This window comes from Cervus elaphus, chromosome X, assembly GCF_910594005.1.
Source record: "Cervus elaphus chromosome X, mCerEla1.1, whole genome shotgun sequence".
Classification (NCBI taxonomy): Eukaryota; Metazoa; Chordata; class Mammalia; order Artiodactyla; family Cervidae; genus Cervus; species Cervus elaphus.
In genome coordinates, this window is record NC_057848.1 from 62,070,504 (window position 1) to 62,098,470 (window position 27,967).

At 39.6% G+C, this 27,967-nt stretch overlaps 1 pseudogene; it reads right to left on the bottom strand.

Annotated features, from left to right (window-relative positions):
- Positions 1-311: 311 nt before the first annotated feature.
- LOC122690330 lies at positions 312-27,967 on the bottom strand (annotated as a pseudogene).

Here is a 27,967-nt window from a genome sequence, read left to right on the forward strand (position 1 = left end):
GTAAAATAGATGGCCAATGGGAGTTTGTTGTATGTCTCAGGAAACTCGAACAGGGGCTGTGTCAACCTAGAGGGGTAGAATCAGGAGAGAGATGAGAGGGAAGTTCAAGAGGGTGGGGATATGTGTATACCTATGGCTGATTCATGTTGAGGTTTGACAGAAAACAACAAAATTATGTAAAGCAATTATCCTTCAATTAAATAATAAATAAATTTTAAAAACCCAAATCTTTCAGTTTATTCAAAATAAAAACATAGAATTATGAAAATATAATTTTCATAATGGAAAGGCTTGCAAGGTTTTCTAAGTTTTTAAAGCTCATCTCCATCCCTCAATAAAGTATACTTATATTCACTGGGTGCTTTGGAAGGAGCTCTCAGGTGGACTGCTTACTACATCTTAGACTTCCTATCCTGAGGCTGTATCAGTTGGGTCAGGACCATGATGGAATTATTTGTGTAGTTTTCTAGAATGTGAGTCAAATATGAACTGCTTGAGTTTTTCAGGAATTGCTACATCACTGAAGTCTGCAAACACATGCATATGCCTAAAGCTGTCAATAGCTATCACAGGGCAATCTGCTGGAGTTTTCTGTATGTGCAGAAGACAATGTCTAAATGTGTCACCATCAGCATGTAAAAATTTATTGTACATTTTTCACTTATTAATTGTTGGCCTACTTCATTTTGGAACATTTCTAAACTTTCTGTATCTTCTTTCATACAATGGAACCATATGAGAAAAGGCAGTCCTTCTTCTGTCAATCTCACTCCATTTCAAATGCTATTTCTCAGACAAGAGGAACACATTTATCTTGAATCTAATTGTAAGTCTCATCAAAATTTGTCATAGATTCCAAGTACAACATATTTGGAGCAGAAAGCCCTGATGGTTTGTAAATTATGTTGTCTCCATTGAATCTTTCTGGTTTTGAAACAGCCCCAAATGCAGCTAGCTAGGAAGGCACAATCATCATGCAAAATATTTGCTACTCTTTCAAAAACTCTATAGTTTTCTGAATCTTTTTGCTCAAAATATCTAATGATATTTCTTTTGCTGTGGACAAGAGTGGTGATTTCTGCTAAGTCATGAAGTTCTTGAAGGGGTCACTTTTTTGTTGCCTGATGTAATCTGCAAGTTCTTTCACTTGTCACTACCCCTGTATCCTCTCTTCATCATCATCCTATTATGCAATGATTTGAAGGTTGTGCATTTGCTTATCCTGTATCTCTGGGCTATATCAGCGTGCTGATCACAGTCAACTTTGGCAAACACTACTTGATTTGCATTTGTATATTCTTCCTTAATGACATTGGAAGCTTCCTCAAAAATTGTGTGCAACAATCTGCTTTTTTACCACTTTTAGTTCCACAGAACCATGGAAGCATGCAAGTAATACCTCATTTGTCTTGGTTTCTGAGACAGATAAGAGTGAAGCTCTAGACTAGCAATATTCCATGGCACTTTCTGACAGTTGTCTTTAGCTCCAATACTTGAATATTTTTCTAAGATGATTTTTTTCCTTCTTTTTCATTGTTTTCTTCTTTTTTGTATTACTTTAGTAATGTTCATGTCTACAAATTCAGGTGACTAAAAATTAGGTACATTAAAGTATAATGTTCAAGGTTTCACATAATGAGAAAATACCAGAATTAGAGGAATCAGAGATCTTGATAACAATATCATCATGGGAATCAAAGCAGTTAGAATTGCATTGTAATATTTACGAGAACTGAACGAAGAGCTGAGATCCACGGCATTACATAAGAAACTTCTCCAAAGTCCCATTTTGGTCCCTCTCCTCTTGAGTGGAGTAACTGGAAGGCTACTGAGAATCCACTAAAGACCATGATTTTATTTTGGCTAAGATAATAAAGAGCCATTCTAATGGAAACTGGCCAAGGGCTTTGCCAGTTTCTTTAGGGCCATTTCTGATATCTGGCCATGTCAGCATGTCACACAATAAGACTCCTTAAAAAAATAAAACCAAAAAAGAAGGTAACTAATTCATAATAAAGATTTATTAAGTTATTGAAGGGTACAAGCTACTTTATTCATTCCACTCAAGACTGAAAATTTAATATCAGTTTAACATTTCAAGGCTCTATTCTCCTCTTCCTTCAAGAAGACTTCTCTGATTCTGCCAGTGAGAAGAAATTTTTTTCTTTTCAGAAATCTACAGCTGTACTTCTCAAATTTAATGGGCATATATGAATCAGCCAGGTACACTGCTAAAGGGCCAGTTCTCAATCAGGAGGCCTAAGGTGAGGACACTGGAAGAAGCAAGATCTACAACCCACTTCTACAAATACCTTAAGGGCACCTATCACTCTCACTTTGGAATTCTAATTATTTACACATACACCTTCTCTTCCCCACTGAATTATAAATTCCTTGGAAGTATGACTGTTGTTGTTTAGTTTCTAAGTCATGTCGGATTCTTTTGCAATCCCATGGACTGTAGCCCGCCAAGCTCCTCTGTCCATGGAATTTCCCAGGCAAGAATACTAGAGTAGGTTGCCATTTCCTTCTCCATGACCTACTGATCTTAAAATTCATATAGTATTCATGATTTTTCAAGTGATAGTGTTTTCTTGTTACTGTTATCTAATTTTTCTACATATAGTTCATTTTGATCAGAGAATGTTCAATGTATCATTTCTGCCAGCTTCAACTGAATTTTACTGTCCCACCTAACCTCACCTGGTATCTTTCATACCTGCATACATACCTGCATGTGTTATATTTGGCACCCCTTCCTCATACATTTTTGTTGTAGGTTACAGAGTGTATACTGATTTCTTTTCATACTGGTTAATTTAGATGATTTCTGAAAGAAGGAGGCAATAAAATCTTTACTTCAGTGGTCTTCAAATCTTTGCACGTTTTAATGTTGACTCTTTTTTTCATATGTGTAAGGAGGTACAAGGAATATAATTTTCCACAGATTGTGAATAAAATAAAAACCATTGAAGCATTATCTCCTTTAAATATACACAGTTCCTATTTTTCTTTGACCTCATATATCCATTCCATACCCCCAGTATTTTTATCTTAGTATATTTTTATACTGGAATGTCTATAGTTAAGTCACATCAAAATACATATGTAAATTGAAATTAACTTAAAAAATTTTCTATTGGCACAAAGTTCTATATGCCTTTCTTCTGAACTGCATCATAATTATCACTATTACACAATTTTAAAAAGAATATAACATGTTTAATTACTTTATTAAATGTTTTATTAAATAATTATTGACTATTAAATATTTATTAAATTATTAATCATTAATTACTTTATTTATAATATTAAATAAAAATGTTTAATATTTATTAAGCCATTAAATTTATTAAACCTAAAAATAAAATTTTATTGCAAATTCATTTCTGAATGCATTGTATGAGGATAGGTTCTCTTTTAACTTAGGTATCTCTTAACTGATACTACTTTCTGACAGAATTAGACAAGGTTCAGCATCAATTCTATCCCTCTTTCACATTTTTGTATGTGGGAGGGCTAGGAGACTTTTTTCACATAAACAAGTATTAAAAGGAGTTTGTTATAGCAAAGTCACTCAATTCCCTGAACTCCTTTCGAATCATATGCTCTAATCACTTAGTCATATTTCATAAAAAAAATTATGTTTAATGATCTATCAGTGGGCAAGTTTATTAAACCTTCTACTATCTTTACTCAGTCTGATCAGTTTCAGGAGAGAATATATAAGGAGAGGATATGGAAATAGATATAGAGTACCTCTGTATTCCCAGGGGTCTATTTACCCCAACTCGAATATTTTACTCAACCACCTTACAACTGGAAATTTCTGTAATATAATTTTATTAAAAAAATGAAAAAACTTGAAGCAAAAGGTTAGCATTTGTTAATATCAGATGTGGTATATGGGTGTGTCTCTTCTAGTTCTCTGTATACTTTTCTCTGAATTTAAACTGTCTCATATAACATAACTCATTTCATCTTGACAATGGTTAAAAAAACCCAATGAGAACATTTTGCTCAAGTTTGAGTACAAGTCCACCCATTATCTAGCACATCTAATTCCACTGTGGCATGTAGTTGCTTTGACTTCTCAGACTTCACTGTGAAGTTCAAGATGTACTTTTTTAAAACAACCATTTAAAATAACTATTCTCAAATCCGCTGAGAAAGTGTGTAGAGAATGTGGATGCTTATCAAGTTTAAAAGCCCCAAATATGGCTGATGGGTGTTTATGTTTAACCAGCCTCCACCACCACCCCATCACCACTCACCATAACCACAACCACACACAATGAAAATTTGCTGTGTAGCAGGATCCTCGAGAACAGGATTATAGCCAAAGTTTGATAACCAGGAAATCTGGCCTTGGGAACCGATGAGGTTGGGATAGTGTAAAGAACCACTCTGAGCCTGGACTGAGAGGGGGAGGTGTTGGGAGAGAAAGGATACATGTATATATATGGCCCAGTCCCTTTGCTCTTCAACTGAAATGATCACATCATTAATTGGCTATAGCCTAATATAAAATTATTAATAGCAGCAGTTACATTCCCTCTCCTTCACCCTATTTATTAAAGTTTGAAGTCATATAAAGTAAGATGAAAACAAAACAAAACAAAACAAAAAAGAACCACTCTGAAACTACCTGGCCTGAAAGAGGTAGCATAAATGGTAAATACTAACCTTGACTACACAGCTTAGATGGCCCAAAGCCAAAAGTGTTCATTGAGTAATACAAAACCAAGGTCTATGAAGATCATTGCAAAAGCAGTCTGTTAGATGAAAAGAAGTACAGACTGATAGGCCTGGGGACCTGGGTTTCCACCCTGGTTCTCCTACCTTGTGCTAGCTTAGTGATCTTGAACACGTTCCTTAAGCTATGCAAAGCCTACTGTCATTGCATATAAACTGGGGGTTATAATAACTATCTGAAAAGACTGTTGTGAGAATTAAGTTAAATGAGATGATTTTATGTTATAGGTCCTGGTCAGACCTGCACAGAATAAGCATTCACTCAAAGCCTGTTTTTCTATCATTTTCTAAAAGATATTTTTATATGATTTTACATATAAGAGGTAGAGAAGAATAAACAGATAAACACATAAATGATAGTTTGCCATTGGGAAGTGTATGAGTTCTAGGTAGACACTGATATGCAAGTTTGGGGTAGTGCCCTGGTTAAAGGGCTCTGGTGTCCAACTGTCTGTGTACAATTCCCGGCTCTGCCATGTTCTACATACATAAACATAGACAAATCACTTCACCTCACTGTGCTCAGTCCCTCAGCTATAATAGCACTGCTATAGACTGAATGTGTCCCCCTAAAATTCATGTTGAAACTTAATTCCCAGTGTGATGATGTTAGGAGATGGGGCCTTTGGGAGGTGATTAGGTCTTAAGAATGGAGCCTTCTTGATCGGGACTAGTGCTCTTACAAAAGAGACCCCAGAGGGCTCCCTATTTCCTTCCATCATGTGAGGACACCACAAGAAGCTGGCCATTTATGAACCAGAAAGTATGCCCTCACCAGACACTGAATCTGCCAGCAACTTGATCTTTGATTTCCCAGACTCGAGAACTGTGAGAAACAAATTTCTTTTGTTTATAAGCCACTCAGTCTAAAAGACAAGTGACTTCCTCATGGAATTGTTCAAAGGACTGAAAAGGGATAATCAATGAGATGCTTTAGCATTGTGATTGGCACATACTAAATAGTGTTTGTTATTTTACACAAAAACACACCCAACTTTATTCAAAGCCTTATTCCCAACAAACCACGCCTCTATGACTTTCTAGTACAGTTGGTTCTTCAAATAACTACTAAATGAAGGCTTTTACTGACAACCAAGGTGAGCAGTCATTCCTTTACAGCCTTCTTTCTCAAAGTATATTCTTCAGAGATCAGCAACATCAGTGTTACCTGGGAGCTTATTACAAATGCACAATCTCAGGACTTGCCTGGTGGTCCGGTTGTTAAGATTTTGCCCCCTAGAACTGTGTCCCCCTAAAATGCAAGGGATGCAGGTTCAATCTCTGGTCCAGAAACTAAGATCCCACATGCTGTGTGGCATGGCTAATTTTTTTTTTAATGCAGAATCTCAAGCCTCACCCCAAACCTACTACATCAGAATCTGCATTTTAACAGGATGCCCAGGTGTTTCCAAAGCATGTCATAGATTGAGAAGTGCTAATTTTCATCTCCGCCGAGTCACTTGGCTTCCCAGGTGGCACTAGTGGTAAAGAACCTGACCGCCAATGCAGGAGATGTAATGATCATGGGTTCGATCCCTGGGTCAGGAAGATCCCCTGGAGGAGGGCATGGCAACCCACTCCAGTATTCTTGCCTGGAGAATCCCACGGACAGAAGAGCCTGGAGGGCTACAGTCCATAGTGTCGCAAACAGTTGAATGTGACTTAATAGCTAACGCACACACATGCACAACCTAATTGGCGTGAAGCAGTATCTCACTATGGTTTTGATTTGCATTTCCCTAATATAGCCCACCAGGCTCCTCTGTCCATGGAATGTTCCAGGCAAGAATACTGGAGTGGGTAGACATTCCCTTCTCCAGAATAAAAGCGACAATGAAGTGTTAGTCGCTCAGTCATGTCTGACTCTTTGCGACCCCATGAACTGTAGCCTGCCTAGCTGCTCTTTCCATGGGATTCTCCAGGCAAGGATACTGGAGTGGGTAGCCATTCCCTTCTTCAGGGGACCTTCCTGACCCAGGGATTGAACCTGGGTAATGAGTATCTGTTATATATTTGTCACCCACTTTTATATCTTCTTTGGAGAAATGTACATTCAAGTCCTTGCCAATTTTTTGGTTCTTTTGTTGTTGTTATTGAGCTGTATGAGTTTTTTTTTTTTTTAATTAGGATATTGCTGTTGTTCAGTCGCTAAGTTGTGTCTGACTCTTCGTGATCCCTTGGACTGCAGCACTCCAGGCTTCCCTGTCCCTCACCATCTCCCAGAGTTAGCCCAAGTTCATGTCCATTGAATCGGTGATGCCATCCAACCATCTCATCCTCTGTCGCCTCTTCTGCCTTTGATCTCTCCCAGCATCACAGTCTTTTTCAATGAGTAGGCTGTTTGCTTCAGGTAGCCAAAGTACTGGAGCTTCAGGATATTAAGATATTATTCCCTTATTAAATATTTGATTTGCAAATATTTTCTCTGACATTGTGGGTTGCCTTTTTACTCTGTTCATAGTATTTCTTTGATGCACAGAAGTCTTTAGTTTTGATGAAGTTCAGTTTATCTATTTTTTCTTTTGTTGCCTGTGCTTTTGGTGTCATATATAAGAAGCCACTCCCAAATCCATTTTTATGAAGGCTTCCCCTATGCTTCATTCTAAGAGTCTCATAATTTTAGTTCTTATATTTAGGTCTTTGATCCTCTTTGTGCTAATCTTTGCATATGATATGAGGTAAGGATCCAACTTCATTCTTTTATTAATACATACACATATCCAGTTTCCCCAGGATCACTTGTTAAAAGACTGTCATTTTCCCATTGAATGATCTTGGCATCCTTGTGAAAAATCAATTGACCTTAGATATATGGATTTATTTCTAGACCCTGTTCTATTCCATTAATCTATATATCTATCCTTATTCCTTTATTGACAATTTTTTTTCTTTTAATAGTTTTGGCTGCACTGGGTCTTTATTGCTCTGCCCCGGCTTTCTCTAGTTGTGGTGAGGGAGTGAGGTTACTCTTCATTGTGGTGCACAGGCTTCTCATTGCAGTGATCTCGCTTGTGGAGCACAGCTCTAGGTATGCAGGCTTCAGTAGTTGTAGCACATGGACTCAGTAGTTGCAGCTTGCGGGCTCTAGAGTGTGGGTTCAGTAGTTGTGGCACATGGGCCTAGCTGCTCTGTGGCATGTGGAATCTTCCTGGACTGGGGATTGAACCCATGTCCCCTGCATTGGCAGGTAGACTAGTGGTCTACCACTAGACCACCAGGAAAGCTCCTACCAACACTGTTAAAAATTACTGTATCTTTTCGGTCAAGTTTCGAAACAGGGACGTGTGACTCCTTGCTATTGACTGAATGCTTGTATCTTTCCAAAATCACATGATGACATCCTAACCTCTAGGGTGATGGTGCTTGGATGTGAAGTCTTTAGAAGGTGATCAGCTCATGAGAGCAGAGGTTTCATAAATGAGATTAGTGCCCATATAAAAGAAACCCTGTAGAGCTCCCTTGTCTCTTCTGCTATACGAGGACACACTGGGAAGATAGCCATATATGAACCAGAAAGCAGGTCCTCACCAGATGACAAATCTGTTGTGCTACATTCTTGGACTCCCTAGCCTTCAAAACTGTGAGAAATAAATTTCTGATGTATATAAGCCATTCAGTCTATGATATTTTGTTACAGCAGCCTGAATGGATGGAGACACTCCTTCAGATTTGTTTTGCTTCTTTAAAACTCTTTTTGGCTACTCAGAGTCCCTTGAAATTTTACATGAATTTTAGGATCAACTTTTCCATTTATGTAAAAATGAGGGGGGTATTTGACATCTGACTCTATGGACATGAGTTTGAGCAAGCTTCGGGAGTTGGTGATGGATAGGAAGTCTGGCATGCGGTGGTCCATGGGGTCGCAAAGAGTCAGACATGATTGAGTGACTGAACTGATGGGGGCTATTGTGATATTGACAGGAATTGCATTGAATCTTTAGATCAATTTAAGGGGTATTAGATGGTAATAATATTAAATCTTCAAGTTCATGTACACATGGTTTTTTCCCATTCATTTAACTCTAATTTCTTTCAGCAATGTTTGTAATTTTCAGTGTATAAATCTTGTACCATCTTGGTTAAATTTCTTGCTATTGTGAATGAAACTGTTTACTTTAAATTCCTTTATGAATAGTTTATTACTAGCATATAAAGTTACAATTGATCACTTTATGTTGAACTTATATCCTGAAAAATTTCTGAACTTGTTTATTAGCACTAACAGTTTTTCTGGATGCTCTAGGAATTCTATATATAATATCATGGAATTTCTATATATATGATCATGTCATCTGAAAATAGAGATAGTTCTACTTAATTTCAATTTGGATATCTTTTCTTTATTTTTCTTGCTTAATTGCTCTGACTAGGACTTCCTGTACAATGTTGAATAGAACTGGGGAAAGCAAGTTGCATGTCTTGTTCCTGATCTTACAGAGAGAGTTTTCAGTCTTTCACCATTAAATATGATGTTCACTGTGAGTTTTTCATAAATGCACTATATCATGTTGAGGAAGTGCCCATCAATTTCTAATTTGTTGAATATTCTTATCATAAATAGGGAAATCTAATTTTATCAAATGCTTTTTTCTGCATCAGTTGAGATAATCATATGAGTTTTCTCCCCCTTCATTCTGTTAGTATGGTATATTACATTATGAACTGAATCATGTCCCCCTCAAAAAAAAAAAAGCATATGTTGAAGCCCAAGCCCTCAATGTGACTGTATTTGAAGAGAGGGCCTTTCAGGAGGTAATCAGATTAAATGAAGTAATAAGGATAGAGTGTTAATCCTGTAGGACTGGTATGCCTACAAGAAGAGGAAGAGACACTAGGAGTGCATGAGCACAGAGGAAGTGCCATGTGAAGACACAGCAAGAAGTAAGCAAGGGAGAAGACTCACTAGAAACCAACCAGCACCTTGATCTTAGACTTTCAGCCTCTATATCTGAGAAAATAAATTTCTGTTATTTAAGCCACCCAGGCTGTGGCGTTCTGTTAAGGCAGTCCTAGTAGACTAATATACATTGACTGTTCTTTTCCTTAATGTTGAACTCCTTGCATTCTTTAGACAAATCTCAACTGCTCATGGTTTAGAGTCCCCTTAATATACTGCTGGATTTGGTTGCTAGTAATTTGTTGATGATTTTTACATCTATATTTGTAATGGATATTGATCTGTAGTTTTCTTTGCTTGTGAGGTCTTTGTCTGGCCTTGATAGGAGAATGCTGGTTTCAAAGAATAAATTAGGGAATAATCCCTCCAAAATTACATATTTTGGAAGAGTTTCAGAAGAATTTGTGTTAACACTTTTTAAAATATTTTGTAGAATTCATCTGGTCCTAGGTTTTTCTTTGTGGAGAGGTTTTTGATTACTGATTCAATCTCAGTTTGTTATGAGTCTACTTAGATTTTCTATTTCTTCTTGAGTCAGGTTTGGTAGTTTGTTTCTAGGACTTTATCCATTTCATCTAGAATATCTAATTTTTTGGCATGCAATTGTTCACAGTACTATCTTACAATATTTTTTATTTCTGTAGGTCTATAGTAATGTCAGCTTCATTTCTGATTTTAATAATTTGAGTTTTCTTTTTGTGTTTCTTGGCCAGTCTGGCTAGAGGTTTGCCAATTTTTTGATCTTCCTGAGGAACCAACTTTGGGTTTTATTGATTCTATTGCTTTTCTCTTATGTACTTTAAAAATTTTCTACTCTAAACTCAATCCTTCCTTTTGCTACAGTAGGATTTAGTTTTCTCTTTTTTTCCTTTATGGTGCAAAGATACAGGTTATTGATTTGAGATCTTTCTTCTTTTGCAATGTAGGTGTTTATAGTCATAAATTTCTCTCTGAGCACTGCTTTCATTGCATCCCTTAAGTTTTGGTATAGTATCTTTTCACTTTCATTTACCTACAAGTGTTTTATAATTTCCCTTGTGATTTCATTTGATCCATTGGTTGTTTAAGAGTGTGCTGTTTAATTTCCACATATTTGTGAACTTTTCAGATTTACTATTTTAATGATTTCTAGTTTCTGTTGAGTTGGAGAAATTACTTTACAGGATTTCAATATTTTAAAATTTACTGAGACTTGTTTTGTGGCCTAATTTATGGCCTATGTCTCTTAGTGTTCCAAGTGCACATCAGAAAAATGTATAGTCTGGTGCTGTTGGATACAGTGTCTGTTGGTATATAACATTTCGTTATTGATCTTCTCATTATTCTATCCATTTTTTAAAGTGAGGTATTTAAATATTCAACTATTATGGAGAACTATCTATTCTATTTCATTTCTGTCAGTTTTTGGCTCTTATATTTTGGGGCTCTATTATTAGTTATGTATATATTTATAATTATTGGATCTTCTTAATGAACTACTTTTTTTATCAACAAATAGTGTCATTCTTTGTCCCTTATAATGATTCTTTAATTAAGGTGATCCTCTTATAAAGTGAATATAGCTGGATCATTTTTATTAAAAGTTTTTAATAAAATTTCAGAAAAAGTGAGGGAAAAGTATAGAGATTTCTCATATATCCTCTGCCCCACACATGCATATCTACCCTCATTATCAACATTCCCACCAGAGTGGTATATATGTTACAATTAATGAACATACATTAACACATCATAATCACTCAAAGTTCATAGTTTATATTAGGGTTCATTCTTGGTGCTGTATATTCTATGGGCTGGACAATTGTGTAGTTACTTTCACCCAACTTTATCAAATTGAAGAAGTTCCACTCCAGCTTATTAAGAGTTCAGTGTGGATTTGTCAAATGCTTTCTCTGCATTTATTGATATGATCATGTGATACTTTTTCTTTTTTGTCTGTTGATAAGATAGATTGCATTGATTTTCAAGTGATGAGTCAGCCTTGCACACCTGGGATAAATCCCATTAGTCATGGTATATAATCTTTTTTATACATTGTTGGATTCAATTTGCTAATATTTTGATGAGGATTTTTCCGTGTTCACGAGCAATATTGGTCTGCAGTTTTCTTGTAATGTCTTGTCTGGTTTTGATATTAGGGCAATGATGCCCTTGAATGAGTTAAGATGTATTCCCTCTGCTTCTATTCTCTGAGATTGTAAAGAATTGCTATAATTTCTTTTTTAAATGATTGGTAGAATTCACCAGTGAACCCAATCTGGGACAAATGCTTTCTATTTTGGAAGGATATTATTGATTCAGTTTCTTTAGATACAGGCATATCTGTTGTCTGTTTCTTCTTGTGTGAGTTTTGGCAAATTGTGTCTTTCAAGGAATTGGTCTAGTTCATCTAGGTTATCAAACCTGTGGGCTTAGAGTTGTTCATAGTCCTCCTTCCTTATCATTTTCCACTGTTGTCTGAAAGCAGACATTGTATGACCTTAGTCTTTTAAATTTGTTAAGTTGTGTTTTATGGCCCAAACTGTAGCTATCTTGGTGACTATTCCATGGTAGTTTGATAAGAAAGTGTATTCTGCTGTTGTTAGAAGTAGTCTAGAGATATCAGTTATATTCAGTTGACTGATGGGTATTATTCAGTTCAACTCTGTTCTTACTGATTTTCTGTCTGTTGGATCTATCCTTTTCTGAGAGAGGGATGTTGAAGTTTTCAAGTATAATGGTAGATTTATCTATTTCTCTTGGCAGTTCTATTAGTTTTTGCCTCACATAGTTTGATGCTCTGTTGTTTTCCTTCTAACACTGGCTCTCCTCCTAGGCTACTGGTTTTCAAGGCTGCCACTGAGTTGGGGAGAGGAGGATGTAAGTAGGGAAAGTTAAAACACAACAAAGTCTTCTATTCTTATCAAAGTCCAGCTATTTTTCTTGAATAAAATTCTCCATGGATTTTTGAAGCCTTTGGTTAATTTCTAGAAAAAGTTGTGAACAAGTTGAGTTTGATAAATTTGCCAGTGTTTTCCCTGCTTTCATGGAGGAATGACTTTACTCCTCTATTCCGCAAGTGCTTCTCTCTATTGCTTTTTGGCTCTAGTCCCACACTATCTCTGTGGCTTTGGGCTACTCACGTTACTTCTCCACGCTTTCTTCCTCTGTACAATGTAGAGGGGTCTGTGAGTGTGAAGGCCAGATAATCTTAAGATTTGAGATTAGGATATAAGTTATAATTGACATATAAAACAGTATTGTTTCATAGTTTAATGGTAAGCATTAAAAAAACATTTCTTAGTGGTATATAAGAGAGCATCTTACTAGTATGGCATCTTAGATTCCATGAGATACATTAAGTTAGTCATGTTCAGGCTTTGAAAGTGAAGTGAAGGGGGAGGAGCCAAGATGGCGGAGGAGTAGGACCGGGAGACCACTTTCTCTCCTACAAATTCATCAAAAGAATAACCGAATGCAGAGCAAACTTCACAAAACAACTTCTGATCGCTAGCTGAGGTCATCAGGCGCCCAGAAAAGCAGACCATTGTCTTCGAAAGGAGGTAGGACAAAATATAAAAGATAAAAAGTGAGACAAAAGAGCTAAGGACGGAGACCCGTCCCGGGAAGGGAGTCTTAGGCGGCCTTGCTTGGGCTAGGGTCCGGGCCTGAGTGCCCTGAGGACAATCGGGGGGAGCTTCTGTGAGGTGCCAACTTGAACTGTGGGAGACCAAAGGAGAGAGAGAAAATTGACCGGCCGGAACACACTGCCGGCCGTTCTCAGAACAAAGGGACGGGGAAAGTCCCGAGAAGAGCTCGCTGGCTGCGGACCGGCCCAGCCCCGCCGGAGGCAGGAGGCAGGGGGGAGGGGAAGGTCGCGGCGAGACACAGGGCGCAGGCACCCGACCGGCGCAGGGCGGGGACTGGGGCTGGGGACGCGGAGGGCGGAAGGCGCGCGCACCCGCCTGGCGCCAGCGGAAACTGAGACTGGGTCCGCGGAAGGGAGTGGGTGCGCCACACCTGGGGATAGCGCGCCCACCAAGCCCCTGGCTGCCTGGACCGCTCTGACGGGGAAGGCACAGAGAGCAGGCGCAGCTTTTCCTTCCGCGCTTTTGTGTAACACCCGAGGGCTGGAACCTCGCGCAGCGCGGGGCGCGCTCCATATAGAACAGCCGGGAGCCTGAGCAGCGCAGACGGAGAAAGCAGCGTCAGCCTCTTCCGGCAGCGCCAGCCCGCCCCCGCAGGGCCAGCCCCTCCCCGCAGCATCAGCCCCGCCCCCGCAGGGCCAGCCCCTCCCCGCAGCATCAGCCCCGCCCCGCAGCGCCAGCCCCGCCCCGCAGCGTCAGCCCCTCCCAGCAGCGCAACGGAACTAGCTACCTGAATAAGAGTCCGCCTCCGGCCGCCTGTGTCAGGGCGGAAATGAGCCTCTGAAGAGACCGGCAAACAGAAGCCAAATAAACAAAGGGAACCGCTTCAGAAGGGACTGGTGCAACAGATTAAAATCCCTGAAGAAAACAGCGACTTCACCGGAAGGGCCCTGTAGATATCGAGAAGTGCAAGCTGGAACGAGGAGCTATCTGAAACTGAGCCGAACCCACACTGACCGCAACAGCTCCAGAGAAATTCCTAGACATATTTTTACTTTTTTTTTTATTTTTCTGTTTTTTCTAAGTAAGGAAAAAAAAAAAAATTTTTTTTCTTTTTATATTTTTCTTTTTTATTTTTTCTCTTTTATTTTCCTTTAAAATTCCCTATTACTCCCCCATTACTCCTTAACTTTCATTTTCATAGATTTTTACGATTTTTTTAATTAGGGGAAAAAAAAATTTTTTTTTTCTTTCTTTTTTTTTTTTTTTTCTTTTTCTTTTTTTTTCTTCTCCTTTTTCTTCTTTTTTTTTTTCTTTCCTTTTTCTCTTCTATTTTCTATTTTTCTTTTTCTCTTATTTCTTTTAAAGTCCTCTAGTACTCCTCTACTACTCTTCATTTTCATCTTCACTACACTATAACCTTACAAAAAAAAAAAAAAGAGAAGCCCTATCTTAAAACCGAAGATTATTCCCTCCCAATCTTGACTCTCTGTTTTCTACCTCAGAACACCTCTATTTCCTCTTTTCCCCTTCTCTTCCCCATCCAATTCTGTGAATCCTTGTAGGTGTCTGAGATACGAGAACACTCTGGGAACAGACAGCTGCGTAGATCTGTCTCTCTCCTCTTGAGTCCCCCTTTTTCTCCTCCTACTCATCTCTATCTCCCTCCTCCCTTTTCTCCTGTTCATGTAACTCTGTGAACCTCTCTGGGTGTCCCTAACGGGGGAGAATCTTTTCGCCATTAACCTAGAAGTTTAATTATCAGAGCTGTATAGTTGGAGAAGTCCTGAGACTACAGGAAGAATAAAACTGAAATCCAGAGGCAGGAAACTTAAGCCCAAAACCTGAGAACACCAGAAAACTCCTGACTACATGGAACTTTAAGTGATAAGTGACCGTCCAAAAGCCTCCATACCTACACTGAAACCAACCACCACCCAAGAGCCAATAAGTTTTAGAGCAAGACATACCACGCAAATTCTCCAGCAACACAGGAACATAGCCCTGAATGTCAACATACAGGCTACCCAAGGTCACACCTAACACATAGACCCAACTCAAAACTCATTACTGGGCACTCCATTGCTCTCCAAAGAGAAGAAATCAAGTTCCACACACCAGTACACTGACGCAAGCTTCCCTAACCAGGAAACCTTGACAAGCCAAACGTCCAACCCCACCCACTGGGTAAATCCTCCACAATAAAAAGGAACCACAGACCTCCAGAATACAGAAAGTCCACTCCAGACACAGCAATCTAAACAAGATGAAAAGGCAGAGAAATACCCAACAGGTAAAGGAACAAGAAAAATGCCCACCAAGTCAAACAAAAGAGGAGGAGATAGGAAATCTACCTGAAAAAGAATTTAGAATAATGATAATAAAAATGATCCAAAATCTTGAAAACAAAATGGAGTTACAGATAAATAGCCTGGAGACAAAGATTGAAAAGATACAAGAATTGTTTAATAAAGACCTAGAAGAAATAAAAAAGAGTCAATTAAAAATGAATAATGCAATGAATGAGATCAAAAACACTTTGGAGGGAACCAAGAGTAGAATAACGGAGGCAGAAGATAGGATAAGTGAGATAGAAGATAAAATGGTGGAAATAAATGAAGCAGAGAGGAAAAAAGAAAAAAGGATCAAAAGAAATGAGGACAACCTCAGGGACCTCTGGGACAATGTGAAACGCCCCAACATTCGAATCATAGGAGTTCCAGAAGAAGAAGACAAAAAGAAAGGCCATGAGAAAATACTCGAGGAGATAATAGCTGAAAACTTCCCTAAAATGGGGAAGGAAATAGCCACCCAAGTCCAAGAAACCCAGAGAGTTCCAAACAGGATAAACCCAAGGCGAAACACCCCAAGACACATATTAATCAAACTAACAAAGATCAAACACAAAGAACAAATATTAAAAGCAGCAAGGGAAAAACAACAAATAACACACAAAGGGATTCCCATAAGGATAACAGCTGACCTATCAATAGAAACCCTCCAGGCCAGAAGGGAATGGCAGGACGTCCTGAAAGTAATGAAAGAGAATAACCTACAACCTAGATTACTGTATCCAGCAAGGATCTCATTCAGATATGAAGGAGAACTCAAAAGCTTTACAGATAAGCAAAAGCTGAGAGAATTCAGCACTACCAAACCAGCTCTTCAACAAATGCTAAAGGATCTTCTCTAGACAGGAAATGCAGAAAGGTTGTATAAACGTGAACCCAAAACAACAAAGTAAATGGCAACGGGACCACACCTATCAATAATTACCTTAAATGTAAATGGGTTGAATGCCCCAACCAAAAGACAAAGATTGGCTGAATGGATACAAAAACAAGACCCCTATATATGCTGTCTACAAGAGACCCACCTCAAAACAAGAGACACATACAGACTGAAAGTGAAGGGCTGGAAAAAAATATTTCATGCAAACGGAGACCAAAAGAAAGCAGGAGTCGCAATACTCATATCAGATAAAATAGACTTTCAAATAAAAGCTGTGAAAAGAGACAAAGAAGGACACTACATAATGAACAAAGGATCAATCCAAGAAGAAGATATAACAATTATAAATATATATGCACCCAACATAGGAGCACCGCAATATGTACGGCAAACACTAACGAGTATGAAAGAGGAAATTAATAGTAACACAATAATAGTGGGAGACTTTAATACCCCACTCACAACTATGGATAGATCAACTACACAGAAAATTAACAAGGAAACACAAACTTTAAATGACACAATGGACCAGCTAGACCTAATTGATATCTATAGGACATTTCACCCCAAAACAATCAACTTCACCTTTTTCTCAAGTGCACACGGAACCTTCTCCAGAATAGATCACATCCTGGGCCATAAATCTGGTCTTGGAAAATTCAAAAAAATTGAAATCATTCCAGTCATCTTTTCTGACCACAGTGCAGTAAGATTAGATCTCAATTACAGGAAAAAAATTGTTAAAAATTCAAACACATGGAGGCTAAATAACACACTTCTGAATAACCAACAAATCATAGAAGAAATCAAAAAAGAAATCAAAATATGTATAGAAATGAATGAAAATGAAAACACAACAACCCAAAACCTATGGGACACTGTAAAAGCAGTGCTAAGGGGAAGGTTCATAGCATTACAGGCTTACATCAAGAAACAAGAAAAAAGCCAAATAAATAACCTAACTCTACACCTAAAGCAATTAGAGAAGGAAGAAATGAAGAACCCCAGGGTTAGCAGAAGGAAAGAAATCTTAAAAATCAGGGCAGAAATAAATGCAAAAGAAACTAAAGAGACCATAGCAAAAATCAACAAAGCTAAAAGCTGGTTTTTTGAAAAAATAAACAAAATTGACAAACCATTAGCAAGACTCATTAAGAAGCAAAGAGAGAAGAACCAAATTAACAAAATTAGAAATGAAAATGGAGAGATCACAACAGACAACACTGAAATACAAAGGATCATAAGAGACTACTACCAGCAGCTCTATGCCAATAAAATGGACAACTTGGATGAAATGGACAAATTCTTAGAAAAGTATAACTTTCCAAAACTGAAGCAGGAAGAAATAGAAGATCTTAACAGACCCATCACAGGCAAGGAAATCGAAAGTGTAATCAAAAATCTTCCAGCAAACAAAAGCCCAGGACCAGATGGCTTCACAGCTGAATTCTACCAAAAATTTAGAGAAGAGCTAACACCTACCTTACTCAAACTCTTCCAGAAAATTGCAGAAGAAGGTAAACTTCCAAACTCATTCTATGAGGCCACCATCACCCTAATTCCAAAACCAGACAAAGATGCCACAAAAAAAGAAAACTACAGGCCAATATCACTGATGAACATAGATGCAAAAATCCTTAACAAAATTCTAGCAAACAGAATCCAACAACATATTAAAAAAATCATACACCACGACCAAGTGGGCTTTATCCCAGGAATGCAAGGATTCTTCAATATCCGCAAATCAATCAACGTAATACACCACATTAACAAATTGAAAGATAAAAACCATATGATTATCTCAATAGATGCAGAGAAAGCCTTTGACAAAATTCAACACTCATTTATGATTAAAACTCTCCAAAAAGCAGGAATAGAAGGAACATACCTCAACATAATAAAAGCTATATATGACAAACCCACAGCAAGCATCACCCTCAATGGTGAAAAATTGAAAGCATTCCCCCTGAAATCAGGAACAAGACAAGGGTGCCCACTCTCACCACTACTGTTCAACATAGTGTTGGAAGTTTTGGCCACAGCAATCAGAGCAGAAAAAGAAGTAAAAGGAATCCAGATAGGAAAAGAAGAAGTGAAACTCTCACTGTTTGCAGATGACATGATCCTCTACATAGAAAACCCTAAAGACTCTACCAGAAAATTACTAGAACTAATCAATGAATATAGTAAAGTTGCAGGATATAAAATTAACACACAGAAATCCCTTGCATTCCTATATACTAACAATGAAAAAACAGAAAGAGAAATTAAGGAAACAATACCATTCACCATTGCAACAAAAAGAATAAAATACTTAGGAGTATATCTACCTAAAGAAACAAAAGACCTATACATAGAAAACTATAAAACACTGATGAAAGAAATCAAAGAGGACACAAACAGATGGAGAAACATACCGTGTTCATGGATTGGAAGAATCAATATTGTCAAAATGGCTATTCTACCCAAAGCAATCTATAGATTCAATGCAATCCCTATCAAGCTACCAACGGTATTTTTCACAGAACTAGACCAAAGAATTTCACAATTTGTATGGAAATACAAAAAACCTCGAATAGCCAAAGTAATCTTGAGAAAGAAGAATGGAACTGGAGGAATCAACCTGCCTGACTTCAGACTCTACTACAAAGCCACAGTCATCAAGACAGAATGGTACTGGCACAAAGACAGAAATATAGATCAATGGAACAGAATAGAAAGCCCAGAGATAAATCCACGAACCTATGGACACCTTATCTTTGACAAAGGAGGCAAGGATATACAATGGAAAAAAGACAACCTCTTTAACAAGTGGTGCTGGGAAAACTGGTCAACCACTTGTAAAAGAATGAAACTAGAACACTTTCTAACACCATACACAAAAATAAACTCAAAATGGATTAAAGATCTAAATGTAAGACCAGAAACTATAAAACTCCTAGAGGAGAACATAGGCAAAACACTCTCTGACATAAATCACAGCAAGATCCTCTATGACCCACCTCCCAGAATATTGGAAATAAAAGCAAAACTAAACAAATGGGATCTAATGAAACTTAAAAGCTTTTGCACTACAAAGGAAACTATAAGTAAGGTGAAAAGACAGCCGTCAGATTGGGAGAAAATAATAGCAAATGAAGAAACAGACAAAGGATTAATCTAAAAAATATACAAGCAACTCCTAAAGCTCAATTCCAGAAAAATAAATGACCCAATCAAAAAATGGGCCAAAGAACTAAACAGACATTTCTCCAAAGAAGACATACAGATGGCTAACAAACACATGAAAAGGTGCTCAACATCACTCATTATTAGAGAAATGCAAATCAAAACCACAATGAGGTACCATTACACGCCAGTCAGGATGGCTGCTATCCAAAAGACTACAAGCAATAAATGCTGGAGAGGGTGTGGAGAAAAGGGAACCCTCTTACACTGTTGGTGGGAATGCAAACTAGTACAGCCACTATGGAAAACAGTGTGGAGATTCCTTAAAAAACTGGAAATAGAACTGCCATATGACCCAGCAATCCCACTTCTGGGCATACACACTGAGGAAACCAGATCTGAAAGAGACACGTGCACCCCAATGTTCATTGCAGCACTGTTTATAATAGCCAGGACATGGAAGCAACCTAGATGCCCATCAGCAGATGAATGGATAAGGAAGCTGTGGTACATATACACCATGGAATATTACTCAGCTGTCAAAAAGAATTCATTTGAATCAGTCCTAATGAGATGGATGAAACTGGAGCCCCTTATACAGAGTGAAGTAAGCCAGAAAGATAAAGAACATTACAGCATACTAACACATATATATGGAATTTAGAAAGATGGTAATGATAACCCTATATGCAAAACAGAAAAAGAGACACAGAAATACAGAACAGACTTTTGAACTCTGTGGGAGAATGTGAGGGTGGGATGTTTCAAAAGAACAGCATGTATACTATCTATGGTGAAACAGATCACCAGCCCAGGTGGGATGCATGAGACAAGTGCTCGGGCCTGGTGCACTGGGAAGACCCAGAGGAGTCGGGTGAAGAGGGAGGTGGGAGGGGGGATCGGGATGGGGAATAAGTGTAAATCTATGGCTGATTCATATCAATGTATGACAAAACCCACTGAAATGTTGTGAAGTAATTAGCCTCCAACTAATAAAAAAATTAAAAAAAAAAAAAAAAAAAGAAAGTGAAGTGAAAGTGAAAAAAGGGGCTTTAAGGCTCATTAAATTCATAGCCATTTGGTTCAAGCTTTAAGCCCTGGGTCCAGGGTCTATCATTAGACTTCTCAAACACCCCCTTCTCTATAAACCTGGGAAAAGGGTTAAACTTCAAACCTGTTGATTTTTAATCCTAGATCACTAAAACTGGCAGAAAGCCTAGAGATCAATGTCCAACCTCCTCTGCAAAATGATTTCTCAATGACCCAGAGGCTTACTGGCAGAGTGAAACTTAGAACCATGGTTTCTTGCTCTTCTCTACTAGACCAAGCTACGTCTCTTGCATCCCTTTCCTCTCAGCTTCACATTTATCTGCCTATCATTTTTTTTCCTATCATTGCATAGTTGTGCTCCTTGCCTTAATGGGCAATTAGAATGGAGACAGCTACACATTTTAAAAATCATTAAATCATGTTTGTATTTTAAGTAATGTGATTTCCATTTGGACATGAGTAAAAATGCGAAGATAAGCCAGAGGCCCATTGCAAACCAGATTCTCCTTCCAGGCAGCAGCCAGATCACTATTGGCAAGAAAGAGAGGGCTAGTGGCGGCCATTGTTAACCCTTTGTTGTTGATGTTTACTTGCTCAGTCATGTCCAACTCTTTTGCAACCCCATGGACTGTAGCCCACCAGACTCCTCTGACAATGAGATTTCCCAGGCAAGAATACAGGAGTGGGTTGCTATTTCCTTCTCCAGGGGATCATCCCAACCAAGGGATTGAACCACATCTCCTGCATTGGCAGGCAGATTCTTTAACACTGAGCCACCAGGGAAGTCCCTTAGTGGTAACCAAAATGTTTATAAGTCAATTAGGTCAGAAAATTAAGGTTTTAGTCTCTGCTCTGACAATATCTGGCTGGCTGTATGACCTAAGGTCTTGGTTGGTGGGGCAATACTTGGTCTGAGGTTTCTGAAGTGAAAATGGAATAATCTGGGAGGCAATATTTTTAGGAGAAGATGGATCAAAAGCTAAAGACACAAGATCGGGCAGGTTCAGGGTGGTATGCCCATAGACTCAAAGGCTAAACAGATGAAGATTAAAAACCTCAAAAAAGTATATACCCCTTGATGTAGAAATTCAGTTTCTAGGAATTTATTCTTTGTAAATAATAAGATAAACATACAAATGTGTGTATATAGGACTTCCCTGGTGGCTCAGTGGTAAAGTATCCACCTGCCAATGTAGGAGACATGGGTTTGATCCTTGGGTAAGGAAGATCCCCTGGAGGAAATGACAACCCACTTCAGGATTCTGGCCTGGGAAATCCCATGGACAGAGGACCTTGGTGGGCTACAGTCCATGGGATCACTAAAAAGTTGGGCACAACTTAGTGACTAAACAACAACGTGTGTGTATATAAGGATAAATACAGAAACACTATTCATTACAGTGAAAAATTGGAAATAATTGAATATTCATCAACATGTGGTTAAGTACATGATAGTTCCTCTTTACAGTACAATGTTATGCAGCCACTAAAAGTAAAAATGAATTATTTGTGGTCATGGAAATCTTTTCACGATTGATCAAAAGGCAAGTTATAGTGTCTGAAATATAATTTCACGTGCATAAATTTAAAACACATGTGACTCTATATGCATAGGAAAAAAGACTGAAAGCATGTTCACTAAATGTTGCGTGGTTTCTTATGGTTGGTGGAGTTAATCCATTTTTTCTCAATTTTCTTGTCTATATTTTATATATCTTCTACATAGAATCTGGCATTTTTGAATAATTAAAAAGTTCAATGCTTAATAAAAAGCAAGAGAGATCATTTAAAGCAGAAGAGGCTAGAGAATTCCCTGGTGGTCCAGTGGTTAGGACTTGGTGTTTTCACTGCCAGGGTTCTGGGTTCAGTCCCTGTTCTGGGCACTAAGATCCTGTAAGCTGCACAGCATGGTCAAAAAGTAATGACAATAAATTTAAATCATTTTAAAAAATAAAGCAAAAGAGGCTAATAAACAGGGGAGACTATGGGAATGAAGCTGAAAAGATGGATCCTGGATGAAGCAGTGCTGACAGGGGAAAGGCAGAACTTTTCTTTGTGGTCAGAGCTGCTCTGACTTTCTGGAAGGCTATTGTGGGGGGAATATAGGGGAGGGATCCTGAGGATTGAAGGGCTTGTGTCCCAGAGCAAGACATGTCTTTGGCCTACATATCCACACAACCCTCCAAAGAACACCTAATCCAGCTCTCCAACAAGTGCTCTGTAAATGTTTAATGACTGAATAATGATAAACAGATACATAGCTATTAGTCACTCATCAAGGAACCATTTTTTTTTTTTTTACATAACACAGCAGAGGCAAAAACTGCACGATTTCAGGCAAATCTCCAAGTTAATTTTTCAGAAAAACACTTCATTTATAATATTCTGATACTTTCAAATAAACATATACACACAAAGAGATGACTCACCCTGTTGTATTTCCATAACTTACCCTGAGTTGGGGAGAAGATATGCCTCCAAGCCTACCATACTATAAAAGATTTATTACATTAAAATTACTTCTCATTTTTATAAAATGATTAAAGCCAAGCTTGCTTTGAAAGGATCTGGAACAGTCAGCTTTAATCTAGTTCTCCTGCTAGTGCTGACCAGCCAGGAGGTGTTGAACAGGTCATGTCCACCCCACCCCCTGAGGCCTCCATGTCTCCATCTATACAATCTACTAAAAACCCCCTCCATATCTAACAGAAAGATCTCCATAGTGGATAAAAGTTACAACGAGTCCCTATGTCACCTGTTAAAACTATAGAAGATTCTTTGCATTCCCACCCAAAGTCCTGGCTCCATGAGGGTTTCTGGTATTGAACATGCATAACTCTCTTCCCTCAATGGGATGATTCTGCTTGTGCTGACTCTCATGGGTCAGAGTCACCACTGAAAGGACTGGGAAGACAAACTGATCTCCAGAGACCCATGAGGACTGGTGGTAGGAAAGGAAGACCTCTCTCTGCTCAGCAGTGACCTCCATACATTAGACTCCTCCTCAAACAATCTCCATCTAGTATATTCCACCAATTGGTGAGATGTTGAGGTTGACCAATGGGTTTGCACATACATAGAAGCCATTCATCCATTGGTGTCTACTGTTTTTAATCAGCTCTATATGGGGAGGAAATGATCTTGTTCAAAGTTGTGCTGATTCCTTTGCAGGAGGGAGATGAGAGAAATAAAAAGGATATATGGACATGGAGAAAGAAGGTAATTCATTCACTGTATATCAGATTCCTCCTCATCAGTGATTCTGCTTTTCTTGGCTTATTATACATCCTTCCTTTCCATCTATATTTTGGATATCCAGAAATTATTGCTTTCCTCTATATTAGTTAAGGTCAGTAAAGCTAGCCTCTATAACTCAAAATTCAGTAGCAAAACAAAAAAAGGGTTGTTTTCCATTCAAGCCATAACCCAGTGCAAGCATTCCTGGTTAGGCAGCTCTTGCATTGTCATCCTGGATCCAGGCTCCTCTCATACTCAGAGCTGTTGTTTGTTGTTTTAGCCACGAAGTCATGTCTGACTCTTTGTGACCTCATGGACTGTAGCCAGCCAGGCTCCTTTGTCCATGAGATTTTCCAGGCAAGAATAGTGGAGTAGGTTGCCATTCCCTTCTCCAGGGGATCTTCCCAACCGAGGGATCGAACTCATGTCTCCCGTATTGCAGGTGGATTCTTTACCACTGAGCCACCTGGGAAGCCCAATGCTTAGAGTTCTCTCCATCAATCTGACTGAGATATGGGAAAGGGATTGAGGATTACCTGGAGTTGTTCTGGGCTAACTCTGGACAAAATTCACATCATTTACATTTGTTTCATGTGGAATAGTCACACGGCCACACCTTATTGCAGGGGAGCCTAGGAACAATAGTTGAACTAAATGCCTAAGAAGAGTAGAACATGAATATTGGTGAGTGCTAGGGGTCTCTGCAACAACCTCCAAGGTCAAGTCCTCCATTCTTTGATTTTCAAATAGGAATGCAAATCCCTAAGGCATTACAATAAATCTGGAGATAAGAAAAGACAAAAGGAAAATAAGTGGGTTTCCTGAAACTGACCATGACATGACTAATACCTTCTCCAAATAATCCAAAGGGAATAGTCGGCTCACAAATTAGAGGTTACTTGAATGAAGACAGAACTCTACTGACAGAAAGGATCTGCTTTCTGACAATGAAGCACTCAAGGGCTGAGTCACATAATTAGAGGTGATTGACAGGTGACACAAGCCACACACACTGCCTCTCAGCCTATAAATTATGCTGCTATTAGGGGAAGATACAATGAATGTGACCAATGGGAGATGTGCAATGGGAAAAGGTGCAGAACTCCGTATATGTTTGCAGACAGATTTGTAGACTTTGGGAGGCAGTGAGTTGAATGGAAATAGAGCAGCCTCTGGAGGCAGACAGTTTGGTTTGAAGGCCAGGACATGTCATTTACCAAGTCTATGGTCTTGGGAGAAGATCTCAGCTTCTGTTAAGTCTTGGTTTTCTCATCACTAAGATGAGTATATTAATGATACCTTCCTCACAGAGCTCCTGGGAAAGGTAAATAGTTAATGTAAAATTGATTGGCATGAAATTTGGCACAGAGAAGATGCCTAAGAGAGGGTCTCTTTTAAAAAAAATATTGGCAAACTAATTTCTCAATGTGAGGCCTACTGCTCTAGCCTATCCTCGACTCTCAGATATCCCACCAGACAAAGGAGAAAGGGAGGGAATGAGAACAGAGAGCTAAGAGGGACCTGCAGGGGGGACTGGCAGGCCACAGCAAGGCTGTTAGTGAGTGAAGTGGAGGAACCTTTGCGGATAATATTAGTACCTATGTCCCAGGATTGTTTTGAGTGTTACATGAAATAATAGTTCATGCTTAGCCCAGTGCCTGGCACATAACATCAGCCTGAGTACTCGTATTATTTATTTTTCTTCTGAACAAAAGGAGAGTGGTACCTACCAGCTGGGTAAGGAGAAAGGGAGAATAAATTATCGTGTCCCTTTGGGTGGTCTCCGCCTTCTCTGCAATGTACAGGGTGGGGTGGGGGTGCAATAGGGGTCTCGGGGGAGTCAGAAAGGCCTGGCCATGCTGCCACCATGGACACTGTCTTCCTCAGTCCAGCCTCAGAGGGGAATGTCTGAAGACAGGATGAGATCATGCCTGGAAAGTTCTTTGTGCTCCAGAGAAGAAAGATGTCCTGTACATTTAAGTCGCTATTATTTGCAGAGCCAAATGCCAGACTTTGAAATGCAGCCAGCCTCTCTTCAATATCTAGTTATGTTTCCACAGCACAGGATGAAAAAAAACCAACTGTTTATATGCAGTAGTATTTCTGGTAACTGAACTTATTAGTTTAAAAGGCAATATTTACCGAGCTCACAAAATAGCATGCTTTCTGTCCACAAAGACCTGTTTTAATTAAAGCTCTACCTTTAAAATTCATTAAAGTAATCAGTTCTAAGAGATTAGGAGGCCACGCATTAGATTTCAACCTGGGATTGCCACACATTCCCTTCTGCAGGTGCAGGAGGCCATGATTTCAACAACTGTGAAGATCTCTCCTTTCACTGGATTTCAGTTTTATTTAAAGACACTGGCTGGCTAGCCTCGGGAATTTGTCTTTTTTATTAGGCATGAGCGGCTCAGTCACCTACTAGGTGGATCACCTCATTATTCTCGTCACCTGGGCAGAGCCATGACTCAAAAGCCAGCTCTCCCAGGGCAGACGGGATGGGTTGGGGAAGGGGACTGTGGAGAGATGAAAAGCCACCATGTTCCCTGGCCACAAAGCGGCTTGGCTCTTACACCCTAGCCTCCTGGCTGTTCAGAGGAAAAGAGCTGGCTGGAAGAGCTCAGTGGGCGCAGCTTAGAGGCATAAGGCTACATCACTAACTACAACCACCACACGTGTAATTGCTACAACACACGGAGCACTTCCTCCACGCTAGGTCTACACAGCTTGTGTTTTAAGCCTCTTGGCAACCCTATGAGATGGGCGCTCACATCATCTTCCTTTCACACATGAGGACACTGAGGCTCGGGGAGGACAGGTCCCTGGCCAAAGCCCACATGGAGAGGAAGTGACAGGAAAGCAGCATAGGCAGAAAATGACTAGCCTTGGACCTCCACTGGGGCCACTTTCTTTTTTTAACTTATTTTTAATTGAAGGGTAATTGCTTTACAATATTGCTTTGGCTTCTGCCACACATCAACACGAGTTAGCCACAGGTATACATATGTCCCCTCCCTCTTGAACCTCCCTCCCACCTCCCACGCTTGGGGCCACTTTTTAGAGGTGAGCTCTGTGATGTCATTTCCCTGAGGTTTGGTTTGCTCATGTAGAAAGGATGGCCTCTCTCTGACAGTGTGATGGCAAGAATTTCATGTGGAGACACGAGGACAGCATTCAGCACACGCCCTGGCATGGAGGACACACACAATGCAGAGTAGCAATTCCTACCAGGAGACTGTAAAATGTGACGCTGACCACCCAGCTGTGGGAGAGAGTCAGCTCCCCTGCGCCTTGACAACCGCCCAGCAACCCCGAGTGGGAGAATGGAGGCAGGACAAGTGGCTTGCCAAGGGAAGAGGGGACCTCCATCAGCTGGTGCATGTGGGGGCGGGAAGGAGGGGGGCCGGGGAGGCAGAACTGTGAGTGCAGGGCCAGGGCGGCAGATGACCATCAACCCCACTCCTCGCAGCGGGAGTGGAGCTGAGGTTCATGCAAGGTACCGTGGCAGGGATCTTGGAGACAGGCTGACTGCACAGAACAATGAGACCTGGGAGGTGACAGCTGGCTCTGAAAAGGACTCAGTTCAGCCACTTCTCCCTGGAAAACAAGCTGTTGCCACCAGATGGAAACACTAAGAAAGGCCCTTGACGGCACTCTTATCCAACTTCTTCACTGTCCACCTGGGCACACCAAGGCCCCATGAGCAGGAGTCTATTTTATGTCCAGAGAACAAGTGTCTACACTTGTGGGTAGCCATTCTCTTCACCAGAAGATCTTCCTGACCCAGGGACTGAACCTGCATCTCCTGCACTGCAGGTGATTCTTTACCTGCTGAGCCATCGGGGCCTGGTGGTACTAATGCTCTCACTAATGCTCTATTCTGCAGGACTCTGGACAATGGCAGCCCTGTTTCACTTTTCCTGCTCCAAAAGCCCCCAAGAGTCTTCTCCAGGGGGATCTTCTTCACCAGCTGTGGCTTCTCCTGCAGAGATGACTGAGCCGGGCCTGCCACAGGCTTGGCATTTGGCAGCAGGTCCAGGTGTCCCTGAGGTGAGGCCAT